This window comes from Rattus norvegicus, chromosome 7 (assembly GCF_021556685.1).
Source record: "Rattus norvegicus strain SHRSP/BbbUtx chromosome 7, alternate assembly SHRSP_T2T, whole genome shotgun sequence".
NCBI lineage: Eukaryota > Metazoa > Chordata > Mammalia > Rodentia > Muridae > Rattus > Rattus norvegicus.
Genome location: NC_141540.1, coordinates 26354874 through 26380661, shown reverse-complemented (window position 1 = coordinate 26380661; position 25788 = coordinate 26354874). Strand labels below are relative to the sequence as shown.

Sequence of the window (25788 nt, the reverse complement as noted above, 5' to 3'; positions counted from 1 at the left end):
GCCTTAATGTGATCCGAGTGTATCTTACTACTTATCTATTTTACTTGGACATTCTCTCATTTATTCCCTATTCTCAGTCTCTTGTTTCCTTCCACCTGAACTTGTGTTCTTCAGATCTACCCAAACTGATAGCTGGACACATAAATAGTTTATTTCTTATAATAATTGAATAAAGCATTTTATTCATTTTATTTCTCCAGGACCTCACACAAGGGCATTAATATTGCTCCAAGTACTTTGTTGTGGTGAAAAGTTCTGCGATGAAGCTGTTGGCTTAGATCTGAGTCTATTCTTTCCTTCATTCAGCATAGATTTACTGGATACCTATCTGTGCTAAATACAATGAGGATGGGAACAGGGTGTAATCAAAAATAAATACAGCTTCCCGCTGTTTTAGTAAGGGAAGAAAGGACACTATAAATATATAATGCTCTATATAAAGCAAAGAAGAAAATAAATCAGGATAGGAAGGCAGAGACTGGCGAGGTTGCTATTTAGATGGAGGGCTCAGCAGAAGACTCTCTGAGAATGGAGTGACATTTGAACAGAGATGAGATTGAGGGAGAGTAGCCATGTGGATATCTGGAAATGGAATATTCTGGGGTAGGAATTAGCTGAACCCTGAGATGGGAAACACAAGGCAGTTCTGGAAATGGCATTGAGGAGCTGAGAGAAGAAGGAGGGAGGGAGGGAGAAACAGGAAACAGGAGGGAGCTGGAGCCATCAGATGGGATTTCCTCTACCACCTAGAAACTTTGGGTTCTGTTTTGAGTGGGAAGGATTTTAAAGAAAAGAACGAGATCTGACTCAGAGCTTTTGTTATTGCTGTTTGAAAGGTCCTGCTCGCTAGCAGTTCAGTAGAGAGAAGCTTTCAGAGAAACAAGGAAAAGAGGAAGTGGCCAGACAGGATGCCATGACAGTGGCCTTGCTGCAAATGGAAGAAGGGATATGTGTCCATGCAGAACTGGTAGAGGCGCTGGGGCCTCAGGCCAAACAAACATGAGGTGACTGGAAAGGTGGGGAAATAGCTGAATGAAGAGTGGAGGCCACAAGGGAAGACTCAAGCGAGAGACACAGAAGCTTTCCAAGGGCTTCAAGAAGGATGACATCAGTCAATGCTGATGGGCCCAACAAGAAGGCAGAATATAAACAACTCCCTGGAGATATGCTGCTGTAAATGAGCTATAGAAAGAGAAGTTCAAACAAAGACATTTTCTTTCCTTTATTTATTCTTCCTCCCCTCCCCCCTTCCACTGTTTCTTGTGTCGGATTACAACTCTTGTTGATGTGAGTGATACTACAGCGTAGGAGAGATGGGCAGCACAGAGGCAACCTAGAGAGCAGACAGGCGAGGAAGCCATATAGGGGTGTGGAGTGCACAGACACACACTGAGGACTGCCTCACTGAGACAGACGAAACACATGCACATTGTTTTCCTTTCACATTCTCAATTCAGTAAGAGAGGTGGCCAACTGAATGCAAGGCAGAAAAAGAATGGATTACAGGAGAAAGGTTCAAAAGGAGAAGGGAGGGGAGCAGAGAGCTGGCCAGGGTAGGGAAGCCACCAGAGGCCTTGAAGAACAGCTTGTTCAGCTGTCAGGTGGGATGGAGTTGAGAGTGAGTGGGGACTGCTAACCCTGGAGTTGTGCTTAGATGTCAGGGCACCGTGCTGGGTGACATATTCATAGAACTACATTAGTTTCTCCACATCCTCCCAGTGCCTTAGACAGTCCACAGTTCTAGTCTGTGGATCCTACTCAGGCAGTACAGTGGTTGCCTGGGACACTGAAGTCCCGGGATCAATCCCTATAGTAAACCACGTGAATCTGGTATTGTGGCGTCTGCCTGCAGAGTAGTCACAGCTATGAAGTGGAAGTTTCTGTTTGTGTCATGCGATGCAGACTCATGTGGTATTTTGCTTAGGCAAGACCTGCAGCAGGACAGGTGATGTTTGGAGAGAGTATACATACATAGGACTCAACAGACAGTGATGGGGTGCTTGCACAGCTAGCCTTGCAATGTTTCGTTGGTCTTCAGTCTTCACTGATCTTCACTTCATTGAGAGAGGTATGGCAGAGAGTTTCTCCTGGCACCCCAGCTGGTTCTGGTCACTCCCATAGTGGAGGACTGTCTGTTTCTGCTAGATCATACCTCCACTGCTGATCTGTATTTGATATCCTACCACTACCAAATTGGACTGCTGGTATCTCAACAACAAAGACTGGAATCACCCCCAAAGACCTACTTCTATTCTGGTCCACATACCCTTGTCCTAGTTACCATTTTTCTCTCCAACCTTTGGACAGTGGACTAGAAGGAGAGTGGGTCGAAGCATTTGAGGATTCTTATTAAAGTAGATTTTGAAAAACCTAAGCCTACACAACTCACTGCAGGGACAGAGCTGGTGTGATTTCTTAGAGTGGCTTGCAGTCTGTAGTTCAAGTAGCTCAACAATGGCTGTGTAGGGCTGGAGTCCTGGATTTTTGGGTTTTAGCTGATTCTAGACAGTCAAGCCAATAATCAACAATGTCCATCATAGCCTTAAGCCAGCATTCAGGAACTGAAAGCAAGAGGATCTGAAGTTTGAGGTCAGAGCCAGTGTGAGGCTGTCCTGCGCCACCTGAAACCTTATCTCAAAACACAACCACAATTTTTTTTTTGCCAAACTTTGAGACAAAATGGTGCTTCCCTCTGTAGTTTGAATATATCTGAGCACTGAAGTTGATCCTCTGTCCCTAGGCCTGTTGGTCTCTCCTATTCCCCCTTCTGTGAAATGTGTATTTATAATCTGTCCTAAAATGGGCTCCCTGAAAATTCTCAGACACAGGCTAGTCTATAGGTCATTTATTCAGAAGCACAAGCAAGGGAGTGAGGACATCACAAAAACAAGATCTCTTGTTCAGAAAAGGTAGACAGGTTTACCTTGCTAACAGGCTTCACAAAAAGATAAACAGGTTTCTGATGTAACTTTTTATTATTCCTTTATTTAAAGAAATAATAAATTATTTCCAGACTGTCTCAACCTGGCAGCCTCAACCCACCAGCCTCCAATAACGACACAGAGACTTACTATTATTTATTAAGGTTAGACCTTATAGTTTAGGTTCATTCCCAACTAGCTCATATAACTGAATCGACCCATTTATTCTAATCCACATTCTGCCACGTGTCCTGTTATCTCTCCTTCAGTCTTGGCACCTGTTTCTTCTTCCGTGTCTGGCTAGTGAATACTACACACACACACACACACACACACACACACATAGACACATATACACACAGACCCCCACACACAGAGAGACACAAATACACACACAGACATACAGACACACACATGCACACACACACAACACACACACACACACACACACACACACACACACACACACACACTATTCTGTCCCAGAGTTTCTCTCTCTACCCAGGTGTTCCCCTTTCCTCTCCTGCCCTGCCATAGGCTGTCAGCTCCTTATTAAAGCAAACACTGAGACAAGTGATGCTTCATGAAAATGATAGCAATCTTCAGACTGTACTCAGCAATCTGCTGGTACAGAAATCAACATTTGAATAATACAAAGAAACCTTTACACAATGCACAAGAAGATTATCCCCACAATAAAGGACTGCTCTCAGCAATCAACAACTGTATTATGAGAAATGGTTAAAGAGGAAAAAATGGTTTACAGTTTATGAAAGTTATGAGAGTCAAAGAAAGTAATTTCATATCTGGGGATATAAAAGCTTAAGTAAGTTATAAAAGTATGAAGAGAAAATGATTTAAGGCATATGAAAAGTGAGAAAATTTTCACATTTCTTTCTCCTTCTATGTGCCTGGAGTGCTGGGGGATGTTGGTCATGTAAGATAATAGGCCACATGTTCTTGCTTCTTTAAGCCAACTTGGTTGCCCCAACTGCACAGCATGTGCTTCATCAGAAGTAGGCAGGAGGTACATCATGATGGATGCTTGCCCCTGTTGGACAAAGACAGAAAGCACATAGCCTTGTGGGTTTTGCCTCTAGAAGTCTCTGAATAAAGTAGTTCTGGCTACTCTGGGAATCCTGAATTTGGATCTGACCATTGTCCATTGTCCTAGATAGTATTTAATAATTAAATGTGGCTCCAAATTTCTGGTTATGGTCTTGTGCTGCCTGGTGGAAATAAGAAAACATCATGTTCCTCAAGGGAGAAGTCCCCAGGAAGGCAGCCCTCATGTTATACAATGCACAACAGCAACCTGCTTATTAGCTTTCTTTCTTCTTCTGATACCCCTCCTGTTGTGTCAAAGGTGAAATGTCCTGCATAGCCCTTCATGTTTGAAGACTTGGTCTTCATCTGGAGGCTCTCTAAGGAAGGATGTGAAATCTGCAGAAGGTGGTGGCTTGGAGGAGGAAGTGGGTTCATGTGGGGAATTGCCTCAAGGTTTATTAGCCTGGCTTCACCGGTTGGTTGCTCATCCTTTTCTCCTTCCTGAGTATGGATATAATGTGCCCCGCACCCTCTCCGTCCTGCCACTGTCCTTCCTCACCAACACGATGGACTGTGTTCCCACAAACTGTAAGCCAAAATAACATTCCTTGTAGGGAGCGATGTGGTCTAAAAAGATGGCACCAACATCCGGTACTCGATTGTGGTAAACACCTGTGCAGCACATGTGTTGGCATACCTCCGGCAGCTATCAGGCCGGGGCGATATTCATGCTAATGAGGTGCTTCATGCTCCACCAATCCCTGGAGGAAAAGTATACAACCATAGTCTGTTATGTTTATAAGGTGAGCGCCCTTGCTGCTGGCGGTCCCCATATCAACAATGAGGTGGTCCTGCAATAAAGGCTGTTGAGAAGAATCTGACCAAAGAATTTTCTCTTCAGGTCCAGTTTGGTGAGCCAATTAAGTTATGGGAGATACTAATAGAAGTATAAGTGACCCAAAGGCAGTGACACTGCTGGGAAGACCCTGAGGGAACTTCTGGGTAGCTATGCCCCCAGAGAAGCCTTATTCTGGTCACGCGTTTACCCCTATGGAGTCAGGACTGGGATCACAGGGGAGAGAGGCTACTCCTGAAGATCTCACAGGAGCCCCAAGAACTCATCTCTCTCTGGAGAGCATGCTAACAGGGCACATGGGGGTCTCTGTGAGTCATGATACTGAATCAAGATGGCAACGACTACATTCGACACAGAGGAAACAGTTACACAGTACTGTCAATTAAACTACAATGAACAGCACAGTCCACACAAGAATTTCCAGGCCTCAATTACCAATTATACCTATGAGTGGGAGATCCTGACTTCATGTACCTGGGGTTCATGGCTCATAAACTCAGCTCAACACATTACCTTAGAAATCAGGTAAATATCAATTTTGGAGAACAAGTTCACATAGGTGATAATCCAGACCACGTCAGTTTCTGCTCTGTTACAATACAGCTGGAATTATTGGGGAGAATGGGGTGTCATGGTGAGCCAGCCCTTAGCTACATGTGAGAGAAAACGGCAATGGAAAAGGGGACACAGTTGCTGCTGGCTTAGGACAGCATGCAGCATGATTGACAATGCCAGCAGGACCATGGAGGTTCCAATAGCAGGGCACCAGGTATGAAGATTCTCACACAGTCATATATTTAACCAATGAAGTACCATATGTGCATTAGGAGGCTGGAGAAAAAGCTCAATAAATAAAGTTCTTGCTTTGAGGACCTGAGGTCTATCTCTGGAAACCAGGGCTACATAGTGCTACACACAGAAGAGTGGAGACAGGCATATCTTTTTTTCTTTTCCTCCATTTTTATTAACTTGGATATTTCTTATTTACATTTCGATTGTTATAACTTTTCCCGGTTTCTGGGCCAACATCCCCCTAACCCCTCCCCCTCCCATTCTCTATGGGTGTTCCCCTCCCCACCCTCCCCCCATTACCACCCTCCCCCCAACAATCACGTTCACTGGGGTTCAGTCTTGGCAGGGCCAAGGGCTTCCCCTTCCACTGGTGCTCTTACTAGGCTATTCATTGCTACTTATGCAGTTGGAGCCCAGTGTCAGTCCATGTATAATCTTTGGGTAGTGGCTTGGAAGCTCTGGTTGGTTGGCATTGCTGTTAATACGGGGTCTTAAGCTCCTTCAAGCTCTTTCAGTCTTTTCTCTGATTCCTTCAATGGGGGTCCTGTTCTCAGTTCAGTGGTTTGCTGCTGGCATTTGCCTATGTATTTGCTGTATTCTAGGTGTGTCTCTCAGGAGAGATCTACATCTGGTTCCTGTCAGCCTGCACTTCTTTGCTTCATCCATCTATCTAGTTTGGTGGCTGTATATGTATTGGCCACATGTGGGGCAGGCTCTGAATGGGTGTTCCTTCAGCCTCTGTTCTAAACTTTGCCTCTCTATTCCCTCTTAAGTGTATTCTTGTTATCCTTTTAAAGAAGGAATAAAGCATTCGCATTTTGATCATCCTTCTTCAATTTCACGTGTTCTGTGCATCTAGGGCAATTCGAGTATTTGGGCAAATAGCCACTTATCAATGAGTGCATACCATGTGTGTTTTTCTGTGATTGGGTTACCTCACTCAGGATGATATTTTCCAGTTCCATCCATTTGCCTATGAATTTCATAAAGTCATTGTAGTTGATAGCTGAGTAGTATTCCATTGTATAGATGTACCACATTTTCTGTATCCATTCCTCTGTTGAAGGGCATCTGGGTTCTTACCAGCTTCTGGGTATTATAAATAAGACTACTATGAACATAGTGGAGCACGTGTCCTTGTTATATGTTGGGGCATCTTTTGGGTATATGCTCAAGAGAGGTATAGCTGAGTCCTCAGGTAGTTCAATGTCCAATTTTCTGAGGAACCTCCAGACTGATTTCCAGAATGGTTGTACCAGTCTGCAATCCCACCAACAATGGAGGAGTGTTCCTCTTTCTCCACATCCTCGCCAGCATATGCTGTCACCTGAGTTTTTGAACTTAGCCATTTGAGACAGGCGTATCTTTAGGGTATATCTAATTAGTTAGCTCCAGGCTAAAAGGAAACCCTGTCTCAAAGGAAGTGCATCCTGAGAAAGACACCTGAGGTAGTCCTCTGGCCCTTGTACAGATAGGACTCATGCAAAACAAAGAGATAAGTAGAGCAATGTGGCTTGTTGCCTTGCTTCCCTGTTATAACACACCCTACTAAAGCAATTGAAGGAGGGAAAGTCTTATTTTGGCTTGTAATTCAGGAAGACATTGGTGAGAAGGGAAGGGATGAGTAGGAGCAGGAGGCTTACTGTCTCCTTTCAGCACCACTCAGGAAGCAGAGCAGGACAAAGAACAAAGTGTGACAAGGCTACAGAATCTCAAGGCTCACCTCCACCGACCCATTTTCTTTAGTGAGGAGCTACCTCCAAAGGCTGAGCAACCTTCCCAGAGAGGCCACCATCTGGGGACCAAGTGTTCAGTACACTTAGGTTGGGTATTTCATATTCTAAAGATACTTGTGCTATTTTAACACACCCTATCTGTACTGGTTGCTTTTCTGTTGCTCTTATAAAATACCATGGCATGAGTATTGCTCTTTATCCTCTGCTTCCACAGTGTGGATAGGATTGGTGTGGCCTCGAGCGTCCTGCGCCTACCTCCAGACACACATGGTACTAATTACAATGCTGTGATGGTTAATTTCGATTTTCAGTTTGACAGGCCTTAGGATCACCTAGGAAACAACCTCCAGAGTGTGTATGTAAGGACATTGCAGGGAAGCTTGATGGGTGGGACCTGCACTGTGGGTGCGAGTGGAACAATTCCATGGACTGGCCATGATTTCCCCACCATGGTAGACAATATCCTCAAACTACAGGCAAAATAAGAGCGCCTTTCCTCGGCACATCACCTTTGTCCAGTATTTTATCATCCTCACAGCAAGAAAAGTAGCTAATACAGAAATATTGTTACTGAGCAGTGGGCTGACCCTCTGCTAACCTGACCCTATAGATCATAGGCTGACCCTCTGTTAACCTGACCCTATAGATCGAGGCTTGCAGAACTGGAAGGTGTGAAGAATGTGAAAAACTTATTGTCATCCATGGGGATTTAGAAGACCAGAATGCCTAAGAAACACAAGCAATGGAGACCCAGCTCATGAGGTTTCAGAGAAGAAGAAACTGGGCTAGGTGGCCTTTGTGTCACAATTGTGCCAAAAACATAGCTGAAGCTGACAGGGAGCCACGTTTACTTCTTCCCTAAGAGAGATTCCAGGAGACTGCAAAGAGATGGAGTTCTCACCCCTTAAAAGCCCATGGATATAGAGCACCCACCACATTTCCTAGAGGGCTAGAGATGCCTGCAGAATGGAGCAGATATTTGCTGTGTGATAAAGTTGTCCTGGGAAGATGCAGCACAAATGTCTCTTCAACCCACATTGGGAACCCACAGGAGACAAAAGTATGGACATGACTGAAGACCAACTTGGTAGGGCAATGAGTTTTATTGGACCTACTTATAGGCATATGTATTTGTGTGTGTATATACATATACATACCTACATACACACACTATATATATATATATACATATACATATACATATACATATACATATACATATACATATACATATACATATACATATACATATACATATACATATACATATACATATATATATATATATATATATATATATATATATATATATATATGGGTGAGGGGTTACTTGTAAGAACACAAATGTCTCAAAGGCAGCTGCATCATTTAGGCCCACTCTGTATGAGTGACAGCTGGGAAACTGGAGCACCCTGCACAGGTTAGAGTGTGACCTTTCCAGGTACCTCTGGTCTAAACCTCTTCCAGGCAGCTCAGCTGCTTTCTGCTTTTTTCCAGGCAGCCTGTGTGGTCTCAAGAGTCTTATTTGCAGTTCCCCTTATTTGGTCTGAGAGGGAATCTCAGCTTCTATTGCTCAGTCTGGCAGGGAGGGGCCTGGTGAATCTGGTCAGTTTCAGGTATTTCCTAAATCTACTTTGAGTTGTTTATCTGCCTGTTTAAGAAGCCGTCTGTAGGATAGAGTGTTCCAATAGCAGAGAAAGCTGCTATGCAACAATATTCCTTCTGAATTCCAACACGTGGCACTGATTGTAAATATTAAACCAAGAGCCCATCAGACTTAGTTGTGGGGCCCAAGGTACCACAAATCAGAGTGTTTGCTTTCTAAAACAGATCTTGAGACAGAATAGTACAGGGACCTGAGTGACTATGGGGCCCCTGCTTTAACTAACTACTGTGTGCTAAAGCCCCACCTCCGTTGTTCTGCCTAGATGCTACTCTTAGTTTCTATATTAAAAAGAGCAGAGGACTTGGTCTAATTTGAACTTGCACTGGGCTTGTGCTTGCTGTCATAGCCACTGTGAATGCTTTTGTCCAGCTGCCGTGTTGTGTCCGGAGGACACAGCTTCTTGCATTCACTCGCTGCTTCTTACAATCTTTCTGTCCATCTTCCACAAGGCCTTAGGAAGAAGGGTAGAGTACAGATGTTCCAGCTAAGGCTCCAGCAGGTGCTCAAGGCTCTGACTCGATTCACCTTGGTCAGCTGTAGCCACTGGGAGATGGACAGTAATCGTTCTTTATTTTTTCTTTTATTGGATATATTTTTTATTTACATTTTAAATGTTACCCCTTTCCCAGTTCCCCCTCCAGAAACCCACTGTCCCATCCCCCCTCCCCCTGCTTCTGTGAGGTTGCTCCCTCACCCATTCACCTGCTCCCTCCCACCTCCCCACACCTACATTCCCCTACACTGGGGCATCTAGCCTTCACAGGACAAAGGGCTTCTCCCATTGATGCCCAAAAAGGCCATCATCTGCTACATATGCGGTTGGAGCCATAAGTCCATCCTGTGTACTCTTGGTATGCTGGTTTAGTCCCTAGGAGCTCTGGGGGTTCTGGTTGGTTGATATTGTTCTTCTTATGGGGTTGCAAACCCCTTCAACTACTTCAGTCCTTTCTCGAACTCCTCCATTGAGGACCCCGTTCTCAGTTCACTGGTTGGCTATGAGCATCCATCTCTATATTTGTCAGGCTCTGGCAGAGTCTCTCAGGAGACAGCTATATCAGGCTCCTGTCAGCATGCACTTCTTGGCATCTACAATATTGTCTGTATATGGGATAGATCTCCCAGGTAGGGCAGTCTCTGCTCCATACTTTGTCTCCATATTTCCTCCTGTGAGTATTTTTGTTCCCTCTTCTAAGAAGATCTGAAGCATCCACACTTATTAAGCACTGTGGTGGTTTGTATGTGACTGGCCCATGGCTTGGCACCATTAGGAGGTGCGCCCTTGGTAAAATAGGTGTGACATTGTTGGAGGAAGTGTGTCACTGTGGGTATGGTCTTGTCCTAGCAACCTGGAAGCCAGTCTTCTCCTATTTGCCCTCAAAATAGGGTGAACAACTATCAGCTTCTCCTACACCATGCGGGCCTGGGCACTGCCATGCTCCCACCTTGATGATAATGGACTGAACCTCTGAAAGTGTAAGCCAGCCCCAATTATATGTTGTCTTTATAAGAGTTACCATGGTCACAGTGTCTGTTCATATCAGTAAAACCCTAACCAAGACAACCACTGGTAAGTCAACTAAACTCCAGTGGAAGGCCACACATCCATGACTATATGGGCACTACAAATAGACACAATGAGAGAGAAAGAGAGAAAGAGGGAGGGAGGGAGGGAAGGATGGGGGAGGGGGAAGGGAGGGGGAGGGAGGTTGGGAGGGTAGGGAAGCGGGATGGATCTGGGAGAAGTTGGCAGAAAGTAACTAATTCTGGGATATTCTCAAAGAACTCCTAAATAAACCCCACAAGCATAAAAAGTGAAAATTAAAAAGGCAAACATCTTTGCTACATCCCTATTCTTCCCTGCACAGTCTTCCCAGACTAACCCTCACCTTAGTCCTGAATTTGTCCTCTGTGACTAGGTTCAGAACCCTTTCATTTTATTTCCTTTTCTCTGCTGTTAATTTAAATCAAGCTGCACTCACCCCAAATTCGGAGGCCACTGGCCTTTTTCATGTTCTCTTGATTTTCTAATTTGTTGTCTGTACGTTATAATGTATATTTTGTGATAATTCTACAATGCCTGAGACCTTTGTGGCACAGCACCGTTTTCAGAATGAAGCTTCTGATCTTTAATACTCTGTGCAGAGCTTGGCATGGTTGTCCCCTGTCTGCCTACTTCATGTGTCACATGCCTTTTTTCTCCATACTTGGACATCAGAGTTTTTAAAAAGTCCTAACCAGCTGCCTCCTCTCTTCCATTCTGTATGTTTCTTCCTTCTGGTTATTTTTCCTTGGCTCATGCCTATCCAGTTTTCAGATTTCTACTATGTTTAAAGTTTCTTCTTAACCCACCATTCCTTGTTGGTTTTCGTTTTTGTTTTTTTTTTTTTTTTGGTTGTCCTTTTGTTTTTTGTTTTACATCACTGTGTTTACAGTGTGTTTTGTCTACATGCCATCTACATATGTAAAAACTCAACTTTTTCCTTTGTGTTTGGCAGATGCCATGCCTGGTACACAGCCACTCACTCTTGTCTTATTTGGTAACAGAATTCCCTGTTTAACAAGATGCATGACTTACGTGTGTCTCAGAGCTAAATGCAATGTGAGGTAACTAATGGCCAAAGATGTGAAAATGAGAGTATGTCCATTCACAAAAATGTCTTTCTTCAGCCATTTCTCCTTCCCCAGATAGAATGACAGACTCTACGGCTAGACACTAGCTGTCAGTCTGGACCATAAAGTGGAAACTGCACCCTGGAGACAGTTGCACAGTATGTAAGATAGAAGATGAGTGCTGCGGCTGCAGGTACTATATCATTTTAGATTGTCTACATTGACATCAGAAATGACTTCTGTAAGGCATAAGACATCTTCACTTTGGTTTATTTATTGTAACTTGCCTGTGAAACTCATCCAAACTGATTCTGTGTAATTAGTGTCTCTGCCATCAGAACAGGAACTGTAGTGAGGGCTGGGACCATCTGTTTGGATGGTCTCTTTGTTTTCGTTTGTTTTAGAGACCAGAACTCACTGTGTAGTCTTGCCTATCTCAAACTCCTAGGGCCCAACAGAGCGCCAAATATCAGATCAACACTTACATGAACATTTCTAGAAAGAAAAAACTGGGGAGGGGGGACCAAATGAAGCAGATAGCCTCAGGGAATAGTGTAATATAAGAGTCCCTTTTAATAATGCATCTGGCAGCCTTGCTCCATAATCTGCACATACTGTGAACACATACACCCTGTCTGAACAGTGCACCTGGCAACATAGGACTCCTCCCAGCATCTCACTATACATACACGCCTCTCTAAACAATAGTTGAAGTTACTGTTCCCCTAACAATAACTAAATCTAGATAATTCCCATTCAAATATTCAGTGTACCCAGTGTAGCCAGTATGTAGGATACAAAGACTCACCTGGTCTGAATTGGTTGGAGAAATATGCCCAGTAAGTCAAACTGTGTCCTTCATGGGAATTTTTAGGGAGAATCCTCTTGAGAATCCCGGGCCAGCCCTGCCAGGGGACCTGGAGGCATGGCGCTCCTGCAGACTCCTAGCCCGGCCGCTACCAAAAAGCCACAGTCTAGGCTCTCTCTGTATTTTTATTTCCCTCTTGTGGTAAGAGCAGTTCATATGACACCTAGGTTAGCTGTGATGCTTTGTGTGCGCTTGGTCCAGGGAATGACACTCATAGGAGATAAGATCTTACTGGAGTAGTTGTGGCCTTGCTGCAATGGGTATGGCCTTGCTGGAGTAGGTGTGTCCCTGTGGGTGTGGGCTTTAAGACCTTTGTTCTAGCTGCCTGGAAGCCAGTCTTCTCCTAGTTCACTTCAGAGGAAGAGGTGGAAGTCTGAGCTCCTCTGACCTCACATCTGCCTGGATGCTGCCAGGCTCCTACCTTGATGATAATGGACTGAACCTCTGAACCTGTAAGCCAGCTCCAATTAAATGTCATCCTTTGTAAGAGTTGCCTTGGTCATGGTGTCTGTTCACAGCAGTAAAACCCTACATAAGACACTAGTCCACTGATAGCTTTGGAGTGCACAAAACTCTATTGTCAATGATAAATGCTCTATTGCATTGCACTCTGAAATGTTATATGTGTTGAGTTTCTTTTCCCATTCCTCACCTGGGGACGATATTCTCATTGTGTTCTCTGTTTCTGGGTTGACTCTAACAGATATAGCTCATACAATCAGGACTGTTGCCAGCATACCTGATGGCCCAGAATAGAGAAAGGGAAGAATATTGGCTGGTGGCCTGGACCTTTCAGTACCAGTCCTGCAACCTGGTGGTTGGCATCCAGAGGAAGGCACAATGCTTCAGGAAGGCAAAAAAGGAATCTACTCTTTGTCAACTGACTTCTCCCTTCCTATTGGCAAGTTCCACACATTTGCTAAGTGTGCCTTGGGACTCAAATTTCTACCATGAGAACAGAAGTGTTTGTCACATAGAATGCTTGCTAACATACCCCCCTATGGAAGGCTCAGAGGATAATGAGAAAGCAACAGATATACCACTGTAAATGCCTCTTGCAAGGTTTCGGTTGGCTTAAAAGTACTCACAACTTCCCATTTCAGGGCAGACCTCCAATCATGCCTGCTCCTGCAGACCCCTAGCCAGGTTACCGGTCCGGTCCTCAGGGACAACAAGCCGGATGGCCTGCCCCGCCAGAGTAGCATCATCCAGGCAGGTAGGAGACCCGTACCCATCCTTGGGCTCATTCTCCCTGCCCAGGGGAAGCAGTAGCAGAAGGAGGCAATGCAAAGTGAGCCCATTGTGAAGGGAAAGCGAGGGTTCAAGGATGTTTGGAGTGCTGAAGCAGGGATTGGAAAGCCCATGGCATTGGAAAAGAATGGAGAGGTGATCTGGAGTTTGCATGAGAGCTGTACACTACTCTGACATCTCCAGAGCAACTTAGGGCTGTCACCTCTCTCCAGATTGACTTGGAATTAAATGGCCTTGTACCTGCCAGGGCAGGACAGGCTTTTCAGAGGCAGCTTAGCCAGGTGGCACACTCCCTGTAATGTTTCTATCCTATGATAAAGGACAGGGATCCTGTGAAAATATTTTCTTAAAACTGCAGGCAATGAAGGTATATTATTTATTAGATTTCTTCTGATCTACTTGTAATTGGTTGCCCCTTGCAAGTGATTGTACTTGGAGGATGTAAAATATCCCTCCTTCAATTACTTGGAGAAAGAGAACATAAAAGAAAGGGAGACATAGACGAAAAGATCTCCTGGGAAGAATACAAGCAGGCCACCTATGGCTACTACCTGGGAAACCCTGCTGAATTCCAAGATAGCTCTGGTCATTACACCTTTTAAAAGATGCTTCAACAAAATAAGAGGAGGTTTAAGGCTTCAGACCTTGACGGTGACCTGAGAGCTCCTCAGGAGGAGTTCTCTTCCTTTCTGCACCTAGAAGAGTTGGAACATATGAAGGAGATTGTAGTTCTAGAAACTCTGGAGGATATCGACAAGAACGGGGATCGTTTGTGGACCAGGATGAGTACATTGCAGACATGTTTTCCCAGGAGGACAATTGCCCTGAGCCAGATGAGGCTTTGTCTGAACAGGAGCAGTTCAAGGATTTCTGATATCCTAGCAAGGATGGGAACCTGGACAAGGATGAGATTCACCACCGGATTCTCCCTCAGGACTACAACCATACACAGGCTGAGGCCCAGCATCTGGTGCATGAGTCAGACAAAAACAAGGATGAGATGCTAATCAAGGAGGAGATTCTAGACAACAAGTACATGCTTATGAGAAGCCAAGCCACCAATTATGGGGACGATATTACCAAAAATCATGATGAACTTTGAAAGACACTCATCGGCATGTGGCCAACAATCTTGGGCTTTCTGCAGATGTTCTGGGTGATTGCTACAGTTGTCAACTGTATAGCAATTGTGTCCCTAAACCGTGAGATTATACCTCAGATTGGGGTAAAAATTATTTTTCACTCCATACTTACTGGAAAATAACCATCACTATTTATTCCAGTAGGATTTCCCCTGAAGCACATTAAACTCTTGGGAAATTGTAATTCTCTGAGGGGATGCACTGCATGATCTCCTAGACTCGTTCCCTACTTATTTAATTAATGGACAAGAAATCCTGAAGGGGTTCTATAATTTAATGTGAGTGGTGGGGACACTGTGCAGATAATCACTATGTATTTGAACTATTAAATTTTGGGATTTCTTAGTTGCCACTGTTAAATGTAAAGGTAAAGGCTTGAAGGAGTCAATGTTATATTGTCCTATGTCAGCCAACCTTGGAGCAGGCATGGTATTTCAAATTCTTTATATTGGGAGCTGCTATTGTAAATGGTATATATACTTTTGTGAATTTTCCTGTTTGGACCTGCTAATGTGCACAATAAACCCACATCTTTGTGGTTTTGTTTTGCTTTATTTTTAATACTAAGAAGCAGAGTTCCCTGCAGCTAAATCCCATGGGAGGGAGAGCTGGACCCTGAGAAGTGTGCAGACTCCTGAGAAATCAGTGGTGACAACATTCCAACATTCCCTCTGCCCAAGAGAGAATCGCCTAGTGCCAACTGTGCCCCCTGGGTGCAAGGACCCAGGAGCAATCACAGACAGGATCCTTCTGATTCCTGTCTGCACCTAAAGGTCAAAGACGGTCACCAGGAACACCTACACACTTGAGTCCCAGCACCTGTTCTCAGAACAGGTTGAAAGAAAACAAGAAAACAAGAGGGTCAAGCCACTCTCAGAAAAAGCAAGACAAGCAAACACCAGAGACAACCCAATGGCTAGAGGCAAGTGCAGGAACGTAAACAACAGAAGCAAGACTACTTGCCACCATCAGAGCCAAGTTCTCCCGACAAAGAAAATACTGGATATGTAAACACACCAGAAAAGCAAGATTTAGATTTAAAAATCACATTTTATGATAATGATGGAGGACAAATAACTCCCTTAAAGAAATATAGGACAACACAGGTAAACAAATAGAAGCCCTTACAAAGGAAACACAAAAATGCCTGAATGAATTACAGGAAAACACACCAAAACAGGTGAAGGAATTGAACAAATCCGTCCAGGATTTAAAAATGGAAATAGAAACAATAAAGAAAGCACAAAAGGAGACAACCCTGGAGATAAAAAAACCTAAGGAAGCGACAAGGAGTCATAGATACAAGCATCACCAACAAAATACAAGAGATAGAAGAGAGAATCTCAGGGGCAGAAGATACCATAGAAAACATCGACACAACCATCAAAGATAATGTACAACACCAAAAGCTCCTAGTCCAAAATCTCCAGGAAATCCAGGGCACAATGAGAAGATCAAACCTAAGGATAATAGGTACAGAAGAGAGTGAAGATTCCCAACATAAAGGGCCAGTAAATATAGTCAACAAATTATAGAAGAAAACTTCCCTAACCTAAAGAAAGAAATGCCCGTAAACATACAAGAAGCCCACAGAACTCCAAACAGACTGGACCAGAAGAGAAATTCTTCCTGTCACATAATAATTAAAACACCAAATACACAAAACAAAGAATATTACAAGCAGTAAGGGAAAAGGGTCAATTGACACATAAAGGCAAGCCTATCAAAATTACACCAGACTTCTCACCAGAGAAAATGAAAGACAGAAGTTCCTGGAAAGATGTCATACAGACCCTAAGAGACTACAAATGCCAGGCTAGGCTACTATATCCAGCAAAACTCTCAATAAACATAGAGGGAGAAAGCAAGATATTCCATGACAAAACCAAATTTACACAACATCTTTCTACAAATCCAGCCCTAAAAAGGATAATAGATGTGAAACTCCAACAGAAGGAGAGAAACTATGCCACAGAGAAAGCAAGAATATAATCTCTTTGCGATGAAATGAAAACAGGGACACACAAACCTAACATCACCTCTAACAATGAAAATAACAAGAAGCGACAATCACTATTCCTTAATATCTCTCAATATCAATGGAATAAATTCCCCAATAAAAAGACATAGACTTAAAGACTGGATACCTAAAGAGGACCCAGCACTTTGCTGCATACAGGAAACAAACCTCAGAGACCAAGACAGACACTACTTCAGTGTAAATGACTGGAAAACAACTTTCCAAGCAAATGGCCCAAAGAAAAAAGCTGTAGTTGCAATTCTAATATCGAATAAAATTGACTTTAAACTAAAAGTCATAAAAATGGTAAGGAAGGACACTTCATAGTCATCAAACGAAAAGTCCACCAAGATGAACTCTCAATCCTAAATATCTATGCTCCAAATGCATCAGCACCTAAATTCATAAAAGAGACCTTACTAAGCTCAAATCACACATTGCACCTCACACAATAATAGTAGATTACAAGACCCCACTCTCATCAATGGACAGATCATCGAAACAGAAATTAAACAGAGACATAGAGAAATTAACAGGAGTTATGAACCAAATGGACTTAACAGATATTTATAGGACATTTCATCCTAAAACAAAAGAATGTAACTTCTTCTCAGCCTCTCATGGCACCTTCTCCAAAATTGACCATGTAATCAGTAAAAATACAGGCCTCAACAGACACAAGAAGACAGAAATAATCCCATGCATCCTATCAGATCACTATGGACTAATGCTGGCGTCCCATAACAAGAAAATGACAGAAAGCCCACATATACAGGGAAGTTAAACAACACTCTACTCAATGATAACATGGTCAAGGAAAAAAATGAAGAAATTAACGACTTCTTAGAATTCAATAAAAAAGAAGGCACAATATACCCACACTTATGCGACACAATGAAAGCGGTGCTGAGGAAAATTATAGCTCTGTCTCCAAAAATAAACAAGAGAGAGCACAGATCAGCAGCTTGACACATAACTAAAATGCTCTAGGAAAAAAAAATTAAGCAAATACACTGAACCTCTGTAGAAGGCAGGAAATCATCAACCCTGTGACTGAAATCAACCAAGTAGGAACAAAAAGGACTATAAAAGAATCAACAAAACAAGGAGCTGGTTCTTTGAGGAAATCAAGATACATAAACCCTTAGCCAGACTGACCATAGGAGACAGAGAGTGTATCCAAATTAACAAAATCAGGAATGAAAAGCAAGGCATAACAACAGAATCTGAGAAAATTAAAAACAATAATCAGATCCAACTACAAAACCCTATATTCAACAAAACTGGAAAATCTCAAGGAAATGGACAATTTTCTGGACAAATATGAGGTAACAAAGTTAAATCAGGAACAGATAAACCATGTAAACAACCCCACGACTGCAAAGTAAATAGAAGCAGTTACTAAAAGTCTCCCAACAAAAAAGAGCCCAGGACCAGATTGATTTAGTGGAGAATTCTATCACACCTTCATAGAAGACCTCATACCAATACTGTCCTAACTATTCCACAAAATAGAAACAAATGGAGCACTATCAAATTCCTTCTATGAAGCCACAATTATGCTTATCCTACAGCACACAAAAACCCAACAAAGAAAGAGAACTTCAGACCAAATTCCCTTATTAATATCAACCCAAAAACACTCAATAAAATTCTTGCAAGTTAAATCCTAAAACACATCAAAAGGATCATCCATCTTGATCAAGTATGCTTCATCCCCCCAGCCTGCAGCAGCTCACTGCTCCCAAACCCCTTGGGAGAGATAGCTCACTGCACGGAGAGGTGGGCACTCCTGAGACTGCAGAGCAGAAGAGACCACCAACACTGCCCATCCCTGCCCACATTCCTGGCCCAAGAGGAAACTGTATACGGCCTCTGGGTTCCCTTGGATAAGAGCACAGGAGCAGCAGGTCCCCTGCGTCTGAGACACCGCCGGAACCTGAAAGGACCGACCAGATAAACAGTTCTCTGCACCCAAATCCCATGGGAGGGAGAGCTGAACCTTCAGAGAGGCAGACACGCCTGGGAAACCAGAAGAAACTACACTCTGCCCACATTACTGATTCCAGAGGAAAACACCAAACGCCATCTGGAACCCTGGTGCACGGAAGCTCCCGGAAAGGGCGGCGCAGATCTTCCTGGTTGCTGCCACAATTGTGGTTGAAGCCACAATTACTCTTATACCTAAACCATACAAAGACCCAACAAAGAAAGAGAACTTCAGACCAATTTCCCTTATGAATATCAACACAAAAATACTCCATAAAATTCTGGCAAACCAAATCCAAGAGCACATCAAAACAATCATCCACCATGATCAAGTAGGCTTCATCCCAGGCATGCAGGGATGGTTTAATATACGGAAAACCATCAACGTGATCCATTGTATAAACAAACTGAAAGAACAAAACCACATGATCATTTCATTAGATGCTGAGAAAGCATTTGACAAAATTCAACACCCCTTCATGATAAAAGTCCTGGAAAGAATAGGAATTCAAGACCCATACCTAAACATTGTAAAAGCCATATACAGCAAACCAGTTGCTAATATTAAATTAAATGGAGAGCAACTTGAAGCAATCCCACTAAAATCAGGGACTAGACAAGGCTGCCCACTCTCTCCCTACTTATTCAATATAGTTCTTGAAGTTCTAGCCAGAGCAATCAGACAACAAAAGGAGATCAAGGGGATACAGATCGGAAAAGAAGTCAAAATATTACTATTTGCAGATGATATGATAGCATATTTAAGTGATCCCAAAAGTTCCACCAGAGAACTACTAAAGCTGATAAACAACTTCAGCAAAGTGGCTGGGTATAAAATTAACTCAAATAAATCAGTAGCCTTCCTCTACACAAAAGAGAAACAAGCGGAGAAAGAAATTAGGAAACGACACCCTTCATAATAGACCAAAATAATATAAAGTATCTCGGTGTGACTTTAACCAAGCAAGTAAAAGATCTGTACAATAAGAACTTCAAGACTCTGAAGAAAGAAACTGAAGAGGACCTCAGAAGATGGAAAGATCTCCCATGCTCATGGATTGGCAGGATTAATATAGTAAAAATGGCCATTTTACCAAAAGCGATCTACAGATTCAATGCAATCCCCATCAAAATACCAATCCATTTCTTCAAAGAGTTAGACAGAACAATTTGCAAATTCATCTGGAATAACAAAAAACCCAGGATAGCTAAAACTATCCTCAACAATAAAAGGACTTCAAGGGGAATCACTATCCCTGAACTCAAGCAGTATTACAGAGCAATAGTGATAAAAACTGCATGGTATTGGTACAGAGACAGACAGATAGACCAATGGAATAGAATTGAAGACCCAGAAATGAACCCACACACCCAAGGTCACTTGATTTTTGACAAAGGAGCCAAAACCATCCAATGGAAAAAAGATAGCATTTTCAGCAAATGGTGCTGGTTCAACTGGAGGTCAACATGTAGAAGAATGCAGATCGATCCATGCTTATCATCCTGTACAAAGCTTAAGTCCAAGTGGATCAAGGACCTCCACATCAAACCAGATACACTCAAACTAATAGAAGAAAAACTAGAGCAGCATCTCGAACACATGGGTACTGGAAAAAATTTCCTGAACAAAACACCAATGGCTTATGCTCTAAGACCAAGAATCGACAAATGGGATCTCATAAAACTGCAAAGCTTCTGTAAGGCAAAGGATACTGTGGTTAGGACAAAACGGCAACCAACATATTGGGAAAAGATCTTTACCAATCCTACAACAGATAGAGGTCTTATATCCAAAATATACAAAGAACTCAAGAAGTTAGACCGCAGGGAGACAAATAACCCTATTAAAAAATGGGGATAAGAGCTAAACAAAGAATTCACAGCTGAGGAATGCCGAATGGCTGAGAAACACCTAAAGAAATGTTCAACATCTTTAGTCATAAGGGAAATGCAAATCAAAACAACCCTGAGATTTCACCTCACATCAGTGAGAATGGCTAAGATCAAAAACTCAGGTAACAGCAAATGCTGTCGAGGATGTGGAGGAAGAGGAACACTCCTCCATTGTTGGTGGGATTGCACACTGGTACAACCATTCTGGAAATAAGTCTGGAGGTTCCTCAGAAAATGGGACATTGAACTACCTGAGGATCCAGCTATACCTCTCCTGGGCATATACCCAAAAGATGCCCCAACATATAAAAAAGACACGTGCTCCCCTTTGTTCATAGCAGCCTTATTTATAATAGCCAGAAGCTGGAAAGAACCCAGATGCCCTTCAACAGAGGAATGGATACAGCAAATGTGGTACATCTACACAATGGAATATTACTCAGCTATCAAAAAAATGCCTTTATGAAATTCATAGGCAAATGGTTGGAACTGGAAAATATCATCCTGAGTGAGGTAACCCAATCACAGAAAAACACACATGGTATGCACTCATTGATAAGTGGCTATTAGCCCAAATGCTTGAATTACCCTAGATGCCTAGAACACATGAAACTGAAGATTGATGATCAAAATGTGAATGCTTCACTCCTTCTTTAAAAGGGGAACAAGAATACCCTTGGCAGGGAAGAGAGAGGCAAAGATTAAAACAGAGACAGAAGGAACACCCATTCGGAGCCTGTCCCACATGTGGCCCATACATATACAGCCACCCAATTAGACAAGATGGATGAAGCAAAGAAGTGCAGGCAGACAGGAGCTGGATGTATATCTCTCCTGAGAGACACAGCCAGAATACAGCAAATACAGAGGCGAAAGCCAGCAGCAAACCACTGAACTGAGAACAGGACCCCCGCTGAAGGAATCATAGAAAGAACTGGAAGAGCTTGAAGGGGCTCGAGACCCCTTATGAACAACAATGCCAAGCAACCAGAGCTTCCAGGGACTAAGCCCCTACCCAAAGACTATACATGGACTGACCCTGGACTCTGACCTCATAGGTAGCATTGAAAATCCTAGTAAGATCACCAGTGTAAGGGGAAGCCCTGTGTCCTGCTAAGACTGAAACCCCAGTGAACGTGATTGTTGGGGGAAAGGCGGCAATGGGGGGAGGATGGGGAGGGGAACACCCATAAAGAAGGGGAGGAGGAGGGGTTAGAGGGATGTTTTCCAGGAAACCGGGAAAAGGAATAACACTCGAAATGTAAATAAGAAATACTCAATTTAAAAAAATAAAAGAAATGACTATTTTAAATAAAAAAAAGTGTAAAAAAAAAAAAGTATGCTTCATCCCAGGGATGAAGGAATGGTGCAATATATGAAAATCCATCAAGGTAACCCACTATATAAACAAACTCAAAGAAAAAAACGGCATGATCATTCCATTAGCTTCAAAGATGCATTTGACTAAATTCAACACCCCTTTATGAATAAAATCCTGGAAAGATCAGAAATTCAAAGCCCATACCTAAACATATTAAAAGCAATATAGAGCAAGCCAGTAGCTAACATTAAACTAAATGGAGAGAAATGTGAAGCAATCCCTCTAAAATCAGGGCCTAGACAAGACTGCCCACTGTCTCCTTACTTATTCAATATAGTTCTCGAAGTCCTTGCCAGAGAAATCAGAGAGTGAAATGAGCTCAAAGGGATACAAATTGGAAGGGAAGAATTAAATTATTAAATTTTAATTTTACCGGGCATGTTAAATCAAAACAATATTAAAACTCCAAAGTAAACAAAACAGCCATTCAAAACTCCAAACAGAAAATTAGCAAACTCTCAAATCAGTCTTTTTTTCTTTGCCTTTCTGTTATCAAATTAATATAAATCTTAACACTCCCACATTAATGTCCGACTGACTTTAGAAATGAATGAATTCTGTTCCTATTCCTTAATACTACTGTGTTTAATGCATGTTCTCAAATAGCCGTTTCCTGAATAACACCATATAAGCCCCACTGGATCTCGAAATTTTCAGAAGTTAATAGAAACAATACCATCTTTTATTTTCAGATATTCTATGCATACAACTCATTTTTTTCCTGATTTTGATCCAAACTCTCTTCAATCAACATACAGTAGATTCTTAATTGGTTAAGATGAATTTTTCTAAGTAGAACTTATTGGGAATGTGTGTATGGAAGAGGCAATACAACAGAGCACAACAGAAATGGACTTAGTCAAAACACCTACATTTATGCCTCTTACTAAGTTACGTTATAAGCAGCATGCTTACCCGAGTTTATCTCTGACAGACTGCTCTGATAATGACTAAAATTGGTGAACTCATTTTATAACGTATAAAGTAGCATGCTGTATTTGAATTTGTTTCAATGAAGTTAGAAAAGTCCCCCCCCACTAGATTTTCCTATCTTAGCTGCCTTTATTCACTGAATTGAATTGTAGTAAACTATTATGTCACATCCACTCAAAATCGATTCATGAAACTTAATAGGTAAATACTGAATATTAAGGAAAAGCTAGAATACATAACTTGTTTATATGTGTGCATACATGTTAAGAAGCTAAAAATGTCAGTTTTTAAAAGATTAACTTAATAAAAACTTTAGAAATGAAAAATCATCAAATCATGTTTTGCTTTTATCTACTTAAAGCCATATTTTCTATTTTGTTTCCTACATGAGAAGTACCTTATTCCTTTGAACAGTAAATCCCCTTTGTGTTATTTCATGCTAATGACACGGCAGGGAGTAAGATTATTAAATTTTTTCCTTCTTTCACTATCTTACAATTTCAGTTTTATTCTAAATGGAACTACTATATATGCTATGCAATTTGTGGACTATTTAGAACTTGTCTTGATTTGATTTCCTAATAGTGTTTATTAGTGTGTGTGAGTGTGTTTGAGTGTGTTTGAGTGTGTGAGTGTGTGAGAGAGTGTGTCTGAGGGTGTGTGATTGAGTGTGTGTTTTTGAGTGTGTATGTGAGTGTGTGTGTATGAGTGTGTGAGTGTGTTGAGAGAATGTGTGTGTGAGTGTGTATGAGTGTGTGAGTGTGTGTGAGTGAGTGTATGTGTGTGAGAGTGTGTGAGTGTGTGTATGAGTGTGTGTGAGTGAGTATGAGGGTGTTTGTGAGTGTGTGTGTGTGACTGTGTGTGTGTGTGAATGTGTGAATGTGTGTGTGTATGAGGGTGTGTGTGTGACTGTGTGTGAGTGTGTGTGTGTGTGTGTGTGTGTGTGCATGTGTGCAAACTAATGCTCTAATTAGCTGCTATGGAGAATACTATTCCCAACTCAGTCATTAAGGTTAGTATTAAGCTGTAAGTCATATGAGGAGAGTGGTCACAAATAATAATTATGAATCCTCTTCTGTTAAATTGTCTGAGATTTCCAAATGCTGCATGCTATGAGTGGGCCTCACATCTCAGCACACTAACTCTATTAAGTATAATTCCATTGTGTTTTTCTTCACCAATTTTCTATGAACAACTTTATTAATTTTTCTCCCATTCATTTTTTGGGGGGAGGAGGCAAGGTTCTTTGTTTTCTTGCTTATCGTAGGTCCACAGAATTTTCTGTAGCCTGTGAGGAAGTCCTAGACTTAGGACACTGGATCTGTACACTTTACGGAATTAACCAGTTCACTAAGCACGTTTTTGTTTGTTTGGTTTCTGTTTTTCTTTTGAGATCTCACTGTGGGAGCAGAGGAAGCCCTGAGGAAGTGAAGTCGTGAGTGGATGTGTGCTGTTAACATGAGCATGACCATGCCAAGGACCCCAAAGCCATTTACCCATGGGAAAAAGGCCAAGGCCCCCATGCCCCATGAGGCTCAGAAAAATGCCAAAGCCTTCTCAGGATGGTGTTGAGAGTGTGTGCAGAAAAAGTCTACTCTATCTTTCTCCCTGGCCCCATCTGGATATTTACAGCCTGAAGACTGCTCCCTGCAGAGACTGCTCCTACTAAGATTAGCTAAATCTGCCCCTTGTCAGTTACATATGCATAGTCTTCCCCTCCTTGTTTATCTGCATGTAATGCCCACCTCCTTGCTGCTGTGTGCAAGAACCCTGCTTCCTGGCCAACTCTATATAATAAACATGCTGAGCTTCTGGGATGCTGCATTTTCTCCAGCCCACAGACCCAGCCTTGCCCATGTATGTGTGTCCAATGTCATTCTTCATTTCCTCGTCACCTCCGGTCAGGCCCAAGTCCCTGGAGCCACGCAAAGGACTTGGCAATCTCAGTCTGCTCCACTTTGAAGGAAGTGCTTGCTAAACTGAAATCTAAAGGACACAGTGGATTAAGCTCCCTATCAAGTGTCTTTGGTGACGGTTGGGGTGTGTGTGAGACCAGTTACATTATGACTATTGCAGAAGAGTTAAGGATTCACAGTTTGCTTTTAGTGAAGGTAAGCTCCCCAAGAAGCTATCATTGCCAACGTTTTCCCAAGTCACCTTCTAGGAGGTCAACTGACTCCTAGGTGAATCTTTGGTTACACTGCTTCAGTTTTCTGTGTTTTCTTCTGGCTACACTGTCCAAATGGCACCCACTGGTCACACATGGCTATTTGAGATGAACTAAACTTAGAACTAAAATCTGCCTCTTTAGTCACAGCAGGCAAACCAGGAGGCCAACAGCCAGCCAGAATCCATAGCAAGAAACACAGCAGAGATAGAATATTTCTATCATCTAGAAAGTTCTCATGGACAGCAGTGGTCTAGGTTCTTGGTGTCTGGTTTTTCCTTCGGGGAGAATTACTTGATGTATTAATATCCAAAAGTTTATTTTTAAAGCAACTACCAAAATATGACTTACTCACCCCCAAATTAATCCATTTTAAGTCTACAATGCAATGGTTCCTCATAATCTACCTGAGTTCATCCCTAGATCACAAAACACAAGGAGAGGGGTGACTGCTTCTCAATTGTTTTCCAAGGATACTCCATGGCTAAAGAAATCCAGACACTGCAGAAGGAAGTT

At 42.4% G+C, this 25788-nt stretch overlaps 1 long non-coding RNA gene across 2 annotated transcripts in view; it reads right to left on the bottom strand.

Annotated features, from left to right (window-relative positions):
* Window positions 1-2831: 2831 nt before the first annotated feature.
* The window catches only part of LOC134479838 (uncharacterized), a 34842-nt gene continuing 11885 nt past the window's right edge, over window positions 2832-25788 (bottom strand). The window contains exon 4 of one of the 2 annotated variants that reach the window (XR_015625171.1): window positions 2832-3972. This is a non-coding gene — a long non-coding RNA (uncharacterized LOC134479838). The remainder of the gene's footprint in view (window positions 3973-25788) is intronic. The other variant, XR_015625170.1, reaches the window with a different exon arrangement.